This window comes from Carlito syrichta, unplaced genomic scaffold, assembly GCF_000164805.1.
Source record: "Carlito syrichta isolate Samal-C Ts95f unplaced genomic scaffold, Tarsius_syrichta-2.0.1 Scaffold303142, whole genome shotgun sequence".
Taxonomy (NCBI): domain Eukaryota; kingdom Metazoa; phylum Chordata; class Mammalia; order Primates; family Tarsiidae; genus Carlito; species Carlito syrichta.
In genome coordinates, this window is record NW_007247238.1 from 23,959 (window position 1) to 35,460 (window position 11,502).

The 11,502-nt window shown below is 39.3% G+C and overlaps 1 pseudogene; it reads right to left on the reverse strand.

Annotated features, from left to right (window-relative positions):
• Window positions 1–10,077: 10,077 nt before the first annotated feature.
• LOC103260216 overlaps window positions 10,078–11,502 on the reverse strand; it is an 8,000-nt pseudogene continuing 6,575 nt past the window's right edge.

The window sequence follows — 11,502 nt, forward strand, 5'->3', positions numbered from 1 at the left end:
TGGGTCTTGTTATTTCACAATTAAAGGTCTTGATGTGGAGTGATAGATGAATCACTCGTTTGGAAAACAATACCTGTCACTCCGTCCAGAGGTAGAAGGACACTCTTTCCTCATCCTTTTTGTACAGCCTTCTCACTCAATACAGTTTAAAGTTGAGTTCAACAACATGGATCTGAACTGATCTCCTCTTACTCAGTCACAGCATCTCTTTATACCTGAGGAACTCAAAGACCAATTCCCCACCTCTGTATTCAGCAGTAACTTCCCAGTAATGCTTCAGTATCTTCTCTCACATATGCTGAATTTCACTCTACTGTGAACAGGGACTTGGGGAGGGGGTCAAGAAAGACCTAGAACAAATCCTTACAATAGGTAGTAGTTGGAAAAATTATACTTTTAACCTCATTTTCTATATGGAAATTGAAGTAATAAAAGCACCTTGTATATGTTTTGTGAGGCTTAAATGAGATAAGTAAGGCAAAAGCATCTTACTGAAAGAGGGTTGAACACATGGTGGCCACACTACAAGTATAACAGAACCAGTGAACACTTTCTGAGCCCACTCCATGCCAGGCACTGGGCATTATCTATTTTAATTTTCATAACTATCCCATGAGAGAGATACTGTATTAGTTCAACTTTACATATGAGGAAAAAGAGGCTTAGAAAGGTTAAGTAACTTTCTGAGTTACAAATGGCCTGGGTGGTAGAGCTGCGTCTGAACTAGCCAGTCTGACTCTACAGACTGCTCAACCTCTCCTTCCCACCTTCTCAGAACCCTGAGAGGCCAAGTGCACCGGGCAGTGTCAGCTTCCCCAGGCCCATGGCCTCCCTCACCTCATTAACTTAACTAATATAATGCCTTTGGTTGAAAAAAAAGTCCTGATCAAAAGGAAATCCCTTGTGTTCTCTGGGAAGTTGTTTACTTACTATTCTGAGTTTTATCCTTAAGGTCAGAAGCTGCCAGTCATTGCTAGTGGTACAGAGAGGCTGCAGGAGTCAGGCTGAGGTCTTGGCTGTTCACTCGACTCACGTCTCTTCTCTTTCTAAGGAAACACATTTTGGTTCAAATTACCAGTTTTGAACACATCTGCCTCCTTCCTCCCTGCTGTGACCTGACAGCATTTGCAACGAGGTTGGTTTGATGTCTCAGTGTAGCCTGAAGTGCTTATAAGCTGCATTCCTAGCCGAAATTTCACTCCCTAACAGTCGTTCCCTCGGATTCTGTGCCAACAGTTAATTTTTCTGTCCTCTACACCTCCTGCTTTTTTCCCACCTACTTCAATATTGCCCTGCTTGCTCTATTGTTTGTCTTGGGGAACAGTTCCCCTTTTTTTGCTTTGACAAATCAGGGCATTTTCTTTTTCATTACTATTTCCATAGAATACTGCGATCCTTGGGAGTGTTCATTTATTTTTCATTGAAGACATACATTTAGCACTTAACCAAGGAAAGAAAAATTCAACTTCCTTTTGAGAGCCAGGCTCCAGTCTTTGTGCTTTTTTATACTGTGAAGACCTGTGATTCTTGTACTCTACTTAAGTGCATGACATGTCTTAATGTATAAGTTGGGACATATATCACCTCACAGAGCAGCCAAAGCTACCTGCTTAAACTAGGATTCCACTCTGCTGATCCTGGGTGACATCTTGTCTTTTTTACTCTCCTGTGTGCCTTGCATACTTTGGGAGAGAGAAAGTGTGATTCCTGTGGGGATGATGTATTTCTTCTCAAACACCAACTGGGTTGGCCTCACTCTGAAGAAGTGACATGTTTGTATTTTTCTACTGGGTTTTAGGAGAGGAAGAATATTTTCCCTGTGAATGCACCCTTGACCCCTTCCCAGGATATTAGTCCTTCTTAACTGTCCCTCATATTTGTCACACTCTTCCTTTGGACTGTCTCAGTAAGCCGATGGGTGACGGCACCAGTAGACTGTTTGAAAACAAGCTGGCAAATGGTTTTACAAAGTAGTTATGTCATTTTACATCCCCATCAATAATGTATAAAGATTTCAGCAGCTTCACATTCTCTTCAACATCCAAAACTGTCAGTCTTATAAAAATTTTAACCAGTTTGGTGCTTACTTATATGAGGATATCTCATTGTGACATTAATTTGAATTTTATTATGTGTTCATTGACCATTTGTTACTTTTTTGGGGGAGGTAAAATGTGTGTTTTAGTATTTTGTCCATTTTAAACTAGGGTTTTCTCTTTTTTTATTGTGGAGTTGCCAGAGTTCTTTACTATTATGTACACAAATTTTTTTTTGTCAGAAATATGTGTTGCTCATATTTTCTCAAGATCTGTGGTTTGTCTATTTAGTTGATGGCATGTTATAAAGAGCTAAAGTTTTAAATTCTGCTAAAGTCTTATTTGTCATTTTTTCTTTTATGATTCAGCTTTCTGTGTCCTTTCTAAAAAAATGTTTGACACAATTTGCAAAAAAAATTTTTCTGAGTTTTTATTCATTAGCTCTATTGTTTTAGTTTTTATATTTAGTTGTATTTTCTAATTTGAATAGATTTTCTGTGTATGGTGTGAGGTAAGGGTAGAGTTTTTTTTTTTTTTAATCCAGTATTCCAGAATATTTGTTGAAGAGATTTTTCTTCCCTCATTGTGTTACTTTGGTGCCTTTAGTTGGAAATCATTTGACTGTATATTTTGGGCCTCTTTCTGGAGTCTCCATTCTGTGTAATTCATCTATTTGTCCTTTTGCCAATATCACACTATTTTGGATATAATAACTTTACGATAAATCTTGAAATCAGGTAGGGTAAATCCTTCAATTATTTTTTCCTCTTTTTGACAATGGCTGTGGTTATTCTTGGTCTTTTACCTTTCCAAATATTTTTAAATAAATGTTTTATAATAGAAAAGCTTTAGAGTTACAAAAAAGTTGCAAAGATAGTAAAAAGGACTTTGCCACACCCAGTTTCTTCTATTGTTAGTATCTCATATTAGTGTGGTACATCTGTCACAACTAATGAATCAACACTGATACATTATGATTCATTAAAATTCATGTTTTATTCAGATTTCCTTAGTTTTTTCCTGATGTCATTTTTCTGTTCCAAATACCATTCAGTATACCATGCCACATTTAGTTGTCATGTCTTCTTAGGGTCATCTAAGACTGTGATAATTCCTTAGTCTTTCCTTGTTTTTGATGGCCTTGGCAGTTTTGAGGGATACAGGTCAGGTATTAGGTAGAATGTCTCTCAGTTGGGGGTTGTCTGATATTTTGCTCATTCCTAGACTGGATTTATGGAATTTCTGGGAGAAAAGAACCACAGAGGTAAAGTGCCATTTTTATTATATCACAGGAAGTTACATGCTCTCAGTGTGACCTGCCATTGTTGTTGTTCACCTTAATCATATGGCTAGGGTAGGATTTGTCAGGTTTCTTCATGGCAAAGTGAAGAAGTTACTCTTCCTTTTCCCCCTTTCCATACTGAAGAAAGTCTGTATGCACAGCCCACACCTAAGGGATAGAGAGGTAATGGATATCCTGGTGAGGGGATATCTACATAAACTGTTTAGAAGTCCTTGGTACTAGAGATTCGTCTATTCTCTCCTACTTATTGACTTACGTATGTATGTCTTCAATCATTACATAAAATATTTAGAATTCTTCTATGTGGGGTATCTATCTTTCCTTTTCCACTTATCTATTCAATTTTTTTTTAATCAGTTTGGAACCAAGCATGTTTATTTATACTTAGTGTTATATTCAAAACTACGCTATTAATTTGGTTGCTCAACTTGTTTTAGCACTGGCTATTAGAAGCTCTTGCATGTTGGTTTTGTATTACTTCACCATATTCCTATCATTGTTTTTGAGTCCTTTCTTACTTTTTGGCAGTATAACATGTTCCAGGTTGATATTGTATAGATCCTGCCTCAGTCCTGAAATTCGTCATTTCTCTAAGCTTTGATGCCTATTATTGGAGAATAGTATTAGAAACTGAGATCTAAGGCTTGTGTGGTTGTATACTTACAGTCTCAGATACTTGGGGCCTGAGACAGGAGGACTGCTTGAGACCAGGAGTTCAAGGTTGCAGTGAGCTATGATTGTGCCACTGTACTCCAGCCTGGGTGACAGAGTAAGACCCTGTCTCTAAATAAATAAGTAAATATTAAGCAAATGCATAAATAAAAGAAAAAAAGAAATGAACTGGAGATCTGGGCACCAATGTGCCCATTGGTACTAGGATGTTGTTGTTTCTATGCCCTCTCAGCTTATAGAGCAAGTAAATATATGTGTTAATATGAATCCCTGTATATATCTGTCTGGTACTACTGTAACAGAATACCTGAGATAGGATAACTTATAATTAACAAAAATGTATTGACTTTCACTGTTCTGGACGCTGAGAAGTCCAACATCATGTTGCCAGCATCTGATAAGGACCTTCTTGCTGTATTGTAACACGGTGAAAGTCATCAGATGGCAGAAAGGCCAAGACAGAGTGAGAAAAAAGGTAAGAGTGGGTGAGCTCACTTCGTGATAACAAACCCACTTCCACAATAATTGCATCAGTCCATTCATGAGGGTGGTGCCCTCATGACCTAAGTACCTCTTGAAATTATTACAATGGAGACTAAATTTCAACATGACTTTTGAAGGGGACACTCAAACCATAGCAATAAGGATATTCAGTGTACATGCCAGGTTATGCACACAGTGCGTAAAAAAAGAAAAATGACAGTTCAGGTGTACAGAACTTGGGGAATAAAATAAACTTTGGAAAGTATCTAATGACATTGATCTACCTTCATTTTATAGGTGAGAAAAATGGGAATCAAGAAGTGTGAAATAACTGGCACAAAGTCATGCAGTGAGTCAGGATTAGGGTAGAATCAAGTGGAACCAGGTTTCCTGACCACGGGGCCGCAGCTCTTTTCTGTACCTTGTGTTGTCTCTTTCTTTGCCTCTAGCACGACTTGGGAATATCTATTTTTTATGTCACTAGCTTCCAACAGAAGAACAAAACAAATCCATGGTTTGACAAGGTTCAGATTTTTCAGAAATAGAAATGAGGAACTTGGTGCGTGTTTTAATTTCAACACATTCTGTTCTTTTAGTCATCAAACTTGATCACATTTGTATTTTTGCTTAAACACTCAGTTTTCTGAAGTGTTTGCCTGTTAGCTAGTACTATAAATCACATGATTTAATAAAATATCATTGAACAGAGACAGTTTTCATTGGGGAAAATACAATATCTCATTAACTTTACTAAAACCTCAAATTACTATTTACTATTATCAGGTTAAATAAACAGCTATTTCAACCAAAAATATTTTTCTATCATAATTGCCACATAGCTCATAATTCTGTTCATAATCAGTTATAAAGAAACATTTCCCTGGGCTTGATGGCTCAGCCTGTAATCCTGCGCCTTTGGGAGGCTGAGGTGAGTGGATTGCCTGAGTCCATGGGTTCGAGACCCCCCTGGGCAGGCGAGACCTCATCTCTACAATAAATCAAAAAATCAGTCAGGCATGGTAGTGCATGCCTGTAATTCTGGTTACTCGGAAGGCTGAGGCGGAAGGATCGCCGGAACACAGCAGGCGAGGCTGCGGTGGCCAGGAGCGGCCACTGCACTCCAGTCTGGGTGACAGAGTGAGATTCCAATTCAAAAAAAAAAAAAAAAGCATTTCTTATGAATGTAAAATGAAAAGTATAAAAATAAAAATCTATGATAATGACATAACTGTCAGAAACATAACACTCTACCAATCAATAATTGAAATATATTAGTTATTCATTGGGTGTAAAGTGTCTCTGTGTATAATATTAATTGCATCAATTCCTTAAAAATCCATACTTCACCAATGTTCTTGGAGATTAAATCTTTAAAATTTCTAATTTCAGTTGCTTCATGGAAATTACTTCTTAAGATGATTTAAAAATTGATATTTTCTAACATATGTAAATAATGATAACCATTGTTTGCATAAATATAAAAAATATTAATATATGTGAAGTCTATTCACAAGAAACATATCCTTCTAAGTGGTTATAAAGTTCATCTGTTTAAAGTTTAGAAATTATGTTGTTGTCTTTTTTTTTTGTTTCAACCTGTTTATTTAACATGCTTCTTTCTCAGTAAGAGCTCTATCAAAATGAACATTTTGAAAGAAGTCAACTTAGTCTCAGAAACCAGAAAATGTTCATAAGAATAAAACTTTTTAAAGGTACAAATAACTTATAATGAAGGTGACAGTCATTAGTTAAATAGAATGAAGTGTTAATATAGGAATTCTTTGATTTTTTTTTTTTGAGTTGGAGTCTCACTCTGTCACCCAGACTGGAGTGCAGTGGCCACTCCCGGCCACTGCAGCCTCAACCTGCTGGGCTCCGGCGATCCTTCCGCCTCAGCCTTCCAAGTAGCTGGAACTACAGGCACGCACTACCACGCCCGGCTAATTTTTTTATTTTATTGTAGAGATGAGGTCTCACCAAGCTGCCCAGGTGGGTCTCGAACCCACAGGCTCAGGCAATCCACTCACCTCAGTCTCCCAAGGCGCGGGATTATAGGCTGAGCCACCGAGCCTGGCTATTACAGGAATTCTTTTGTCATCTAGACATTGATGAATTTTTTCAACATACCTATTAGAATGCCTTAAATTTTCTAGCTGTTTACTATTTTTTCCTCCAAAAATGTTAAAGTGGGAATAAAATAACTTAAAAAAAATGTTTATTATTAAGATGTGGGGTACAATTCAGGGTTAGGTATACAAACATTGATCATGCAGGTACCCTTGTTGATGAGGTATGCCCCTCCCTCCCCTAGCAGCTTCCCTCAACTGCCAATCCTACCCCCCTGACAGTTTCCCACTACTGCTGATCACTTTTTTATAACATTATAATTGTTCAAGTTCTGCTTATGAGTGAGAACATATGGAACTCTCTTCTTTGTTTCTGTGATAAATCACTGAGTATGATCGACTCCAAATCCATCCAAGTTGCTTCAAAGTCCATACATTTGTCCTTTTTTATGGCTGCATAATGGAATAAAATCACTTTTAACATAAATGAGAGAGGGCAAGACTATACCACTTTTAAATTAACACAACAAAGCAAAGGGAAGCATTGTAGACAGTGGTTATAAAATAAACATGAATTCTTCAGCACAGAATTTGCCATAAAATAAATCTTGGGAGAAATTCTAGCTCTGTCATTTACTAGTTGTGTGACCTTAAGCAGATTTCTCAATCACTGAAAGTTCAGGTTTTTTTTCATTTGTAAAATGGAACTCATCATAGTTAATATTGCATGCATTACTGTGTACTAGGCACTGTTTTAATCATTTTTATGTGTTACTTCGCTTGCTCTTTTCAACAAGTCTATGAATTTGGTTCTATTATTGCTCCATTTCTATTCTATTCTATTATTGTTCCATTTTACACATAAACACAAACATAGAGAGGTGAAAACATTTGCAGAAGATCAAGTAGTTGCAAGTAGGGAGCACGATCAGACTCAAGCACTCTGGTTTGAATATATGATCATCACCACTCTGTTTACTGACCACCTCGGAAGTTTTTGTAGGAATTATTACATGTATTCAAAATACATGTAAAATATTTAGCACAAGTCCTGCCCTTAGTGCGCAATTATCAAAGAATAAAACAAAAACCACTGAAGCTAAAAGAGATCCAAGCCAAGTTTATTAATTTGCTCAGGAAAGAAAAACAGACTGGCAAACAATTTATTGACTAGTTTCACGGAGGGGATAAAATCAGGGATATTGAAGTGCTAGAAAGCAGTAGGTGTGTGTGTGTGTGTGTGTGTGTGTGTGTGTGTGTGTGTGCGTGAGATTCTAAATAAGGATTGAAAACTAGTGGTCTGACTAGGAGGGGTGAGTTCATAGGTCTGAATGTGATTGGTTAAAACAAATCCCAGTGTTCATCTGTCAGATGAATTTGGGGATGCGATCAGTAAATACATAGCATCCTAAGACACTCAATGGCCATAGTTTTTTTTTTTTTTTAAATCAGTTTCAGCTTGTTAGAACCAGTTGGGATGTAGCAGAACTTTTGGTTTTACGAACTTTCATGCACAGACTTTTGTGAGTTGTCCTTTTACACACACACGCATGTGTGTGTTAGTCACATGCGTTCTATAAGGGATAGTACCAGTCAGTGTTCAAAATATATGCCATATAATTTTTTTTTTTTTTTGAGTTGGAGTCTCACTCTGTCGCCCAGACTGGAGTGCAGTGGCGCTTCCGGCCACCGCAGCCTCGACCTGCTGGCCTCCGGCAATCCTTCCGCCTTAGCCTTCCTAGTAGCTGGAACTACAGGCACGCACTACCACGCCTGGCTAATTTTTGATTTATTGTAGAGATGAGGTCTCGCCAAGTTGCCCAGGTGGGTCTCGAACCCATGGACTCAGGCAATCCACTCACCTCAGCCTCCCAAAGTGCTGGGATTACAGGCTGAGCCACCGAGCCCGGCTGCCATATAATTTTTAGAGCTAAAAACTGGAGTCTTCACCAAGTTATTCACAATCACAAGGTTTACTGTCTAGTGTAGAACGATGTTCTCAGGAAAGAAATGTGTCAACCTTATACTTATAATAGAAAGATGATTTTTTAATTATAATCTCCACAACCTCTCAGACTATATTTTTTTTTTAAAAAAAGAGAAAAATAGAAACAAAACATGAAGGAAAAATGGTAAGAAGAGAAAGGAAGAAAATAAAAAGAGAACCAAGAAAAAGAAACCGATTCCTGGACATTTGCAGCATTAACTATTAAGCCAAATACGAAGTAAATTGTCCAAATTTCGCCTAAGATCCCTAGTTGTATTCTGCAAAAGAAATTAGAGAAGTCTGAAATTACTGCTAAGCAATCTAGAGGCTGAGAATTCCACACAGTTACTGTTTAGTGACTGAAGGTATGGGATGCGTGAGATGTTATCCCAAAAGCCATGTATGACAGTAACTGAATCGCATACCAAGGGGATGTAGCTATCTATTGATAGTCTTCTCTTTCAACATATGTTCCTGTGCATCCAACTGGACAACAGATTAGGCTATACTAGGAGGAGGTCTAACAGTAATACACTCATCACATGTCACATGTGAATATAAATATTTATTTAAAAAATGTATGCTTTCTGAAACAAAATAACAGCGTTTAGCAAGCAAGTAGTATTGTTTTGCAAATCTCTTTAATGTCTGACTTAATAAAGACAACTAGATTCCCATATGCGCTGTGCATTTATTGTGTTATGATTTGTTGTCTTGGTTGAAACCCATAAAGAAAATCCTGTGTCACCAGCCTTACGCAGATATATATATGCACTTGGAAAAAGGAGGACTATTTTCTTGGCTTTTTGTTTAGATTACTGTGGAATTTTTTTTGGAAAAGGATAGTAAAGATTTATTTTCCAATATCCCCTCCCTCCTTTTCTCTCTCTAGCAAAAACCCTAAAAGACATGTGTTTTAACTTGGACCTCCTCCCCGCTCCGTCATCTGAGCAGACTTCTTACTGCTCACTGCTAGGATGGTCTCTGTTAGACAAAAATGACTACTGTTTGCACTGGGCAGACACAACACACTGCACCACTAGCCCCACTGGTTCAGAGGAAACAGTCTTTGGTCTGTGGTTCTACAGTCTTTATCCTAATTTGGTTCCAGCTTCAAGAGCTCAACTCATGCCTTTGGTTACCTGAGACTTTTAAACAACACCAGCACTTGTTGCTGGTTTGAACCTTATGTGCCATCATTTACCAGATGCTAAATCTGTTATTAAACTACTTTTCAATTTAAAAAAAGAGAGAGAAGAACTATATCAGAATAAGGCCATCCTAGGAATGCTGTTAGCCTCTCCATTCAGCTTTTGGTTAATATATGAAACTATAAATACCCGCTTTCCTCCAGGTATGAAGCTAAACCAGCAGTTTCTGTGGCTTAGTCTACAGTGTTCAGAAAGACATGTTGCCTAAAAACAGGCCAGTGACTAGTTCCAGTGGCCTCTGCAAATGAGGCCTTGCCCACCATGAGCAAACAGATACGCCGTATCCAGCATCAGTCCTTGGGCCTTCCCTCTCTGAGTTTCACGAGCAGGACACATGTGAGGGGAGCAGCCTAGACGTCTGTTGGAGGATGGTTGTAGTACTTTCTAGGGCACAGCCTGGATAAATGATGCCAAACTTTCCAGGCACAGATAAGTCAACCACAGTCGAGCCAAGGCGGCGCTCAGGGCTTTGGCCATCCCCAGTTTGTTCCTCATCAATGACCAAGGACAAGTGAGACCAGAGCTCTTAGAACTCCTCAACATTGAGAGAACTGCCCTGGGAGCTGAGGTTGGCACTAGTGAGAGCAAAAGTTCCCCCAAATATCTGGGCCAAGTCTTGCATAAAGGCACAATCCGGAATCTAGATGTCTACAAGGAGAGTAAAGGGGTTCATGCCCCTGTTGAGCTCCTCCGAGCATTCTATCATCAGGGTCACTGGTCCTGGCAACAGGCCCTTCAGGAGCTCCTCAGGTACTCGCACGTGGCAGTACCTGCAGACATCAGCCACGTGGTCCAGGCACATGGCCAGTAGCTTGGTCTCGCTGGGACCCTTGAGGCGGTACACAGTGTGCAGGGCCACCAAGCAGCTGGCCAAGCAGGCCAGGCCATACAGTGTATCCATGGGGACCGCCGGTGCACACCTCAGCCATGGGCCCCATGCTCAGCCCCATGCTAGCAGTCACCGCTGCCCTCATTCCCCTGCACCGACATGCCGGAGGAATTCGCCTGGCCCACTTCCAGACGAATATTTCTCTTTGATACTGAACCAAGACTGGATAAACTTCTTTTCTTGAAAAATGAAATTTGGACTCTCGAATATTATCAAATAAACTTTTGGTGTTCTGTTACATTAAAACATTGGATCTTTTCCTAATGCATGATTTGGATACATTTTGCATTGGTCATTTGTAAATAATTGGTTCACTGAGTTATGCAGATCCTTCCAGATGATGAGCCATTTCATTTTCTGATATCAAAAATCATATTCATTACTATATAATCCATGTCATTGGAAAGAATTGAGAGGGTCATGATGCAGGTTCAAATATTCCAAAATTCTGAATTTCACTTGTGAATTACTCAGCGTCCTCCAGAGAGGTAGAACCAGTGGAATAAATGGAAGGGGATTTATGTAGGGAGAATTGACTCACACAATCACAGAGGCAAAGTTCCACAATAGGCTGTCTGCAAGCTGGAGAGCCAAGGAGTCCAGTAGCATGGCTCAAAGCCAATAGTAGGTCCAGTTCAGGTCCAGGAGCCTCAGAACCAGGAAATCCAGCACAGCAGCCCCCAGTCAGGCCTGGGAGCCCCCAGGAAGCTACTAGTCCCAGAGTCTAAGAGCCAAGAATCCTGGAGTCTGATGTCCAAAGGCAGGAGGAGAGAAAGCATCCCCCTTTGGAAGAGAGGAGATGGGGGAAGGGAGAGGGGCAGAGGGGGAGGGATGGGGAAGGGGGAGGGAAGAGTG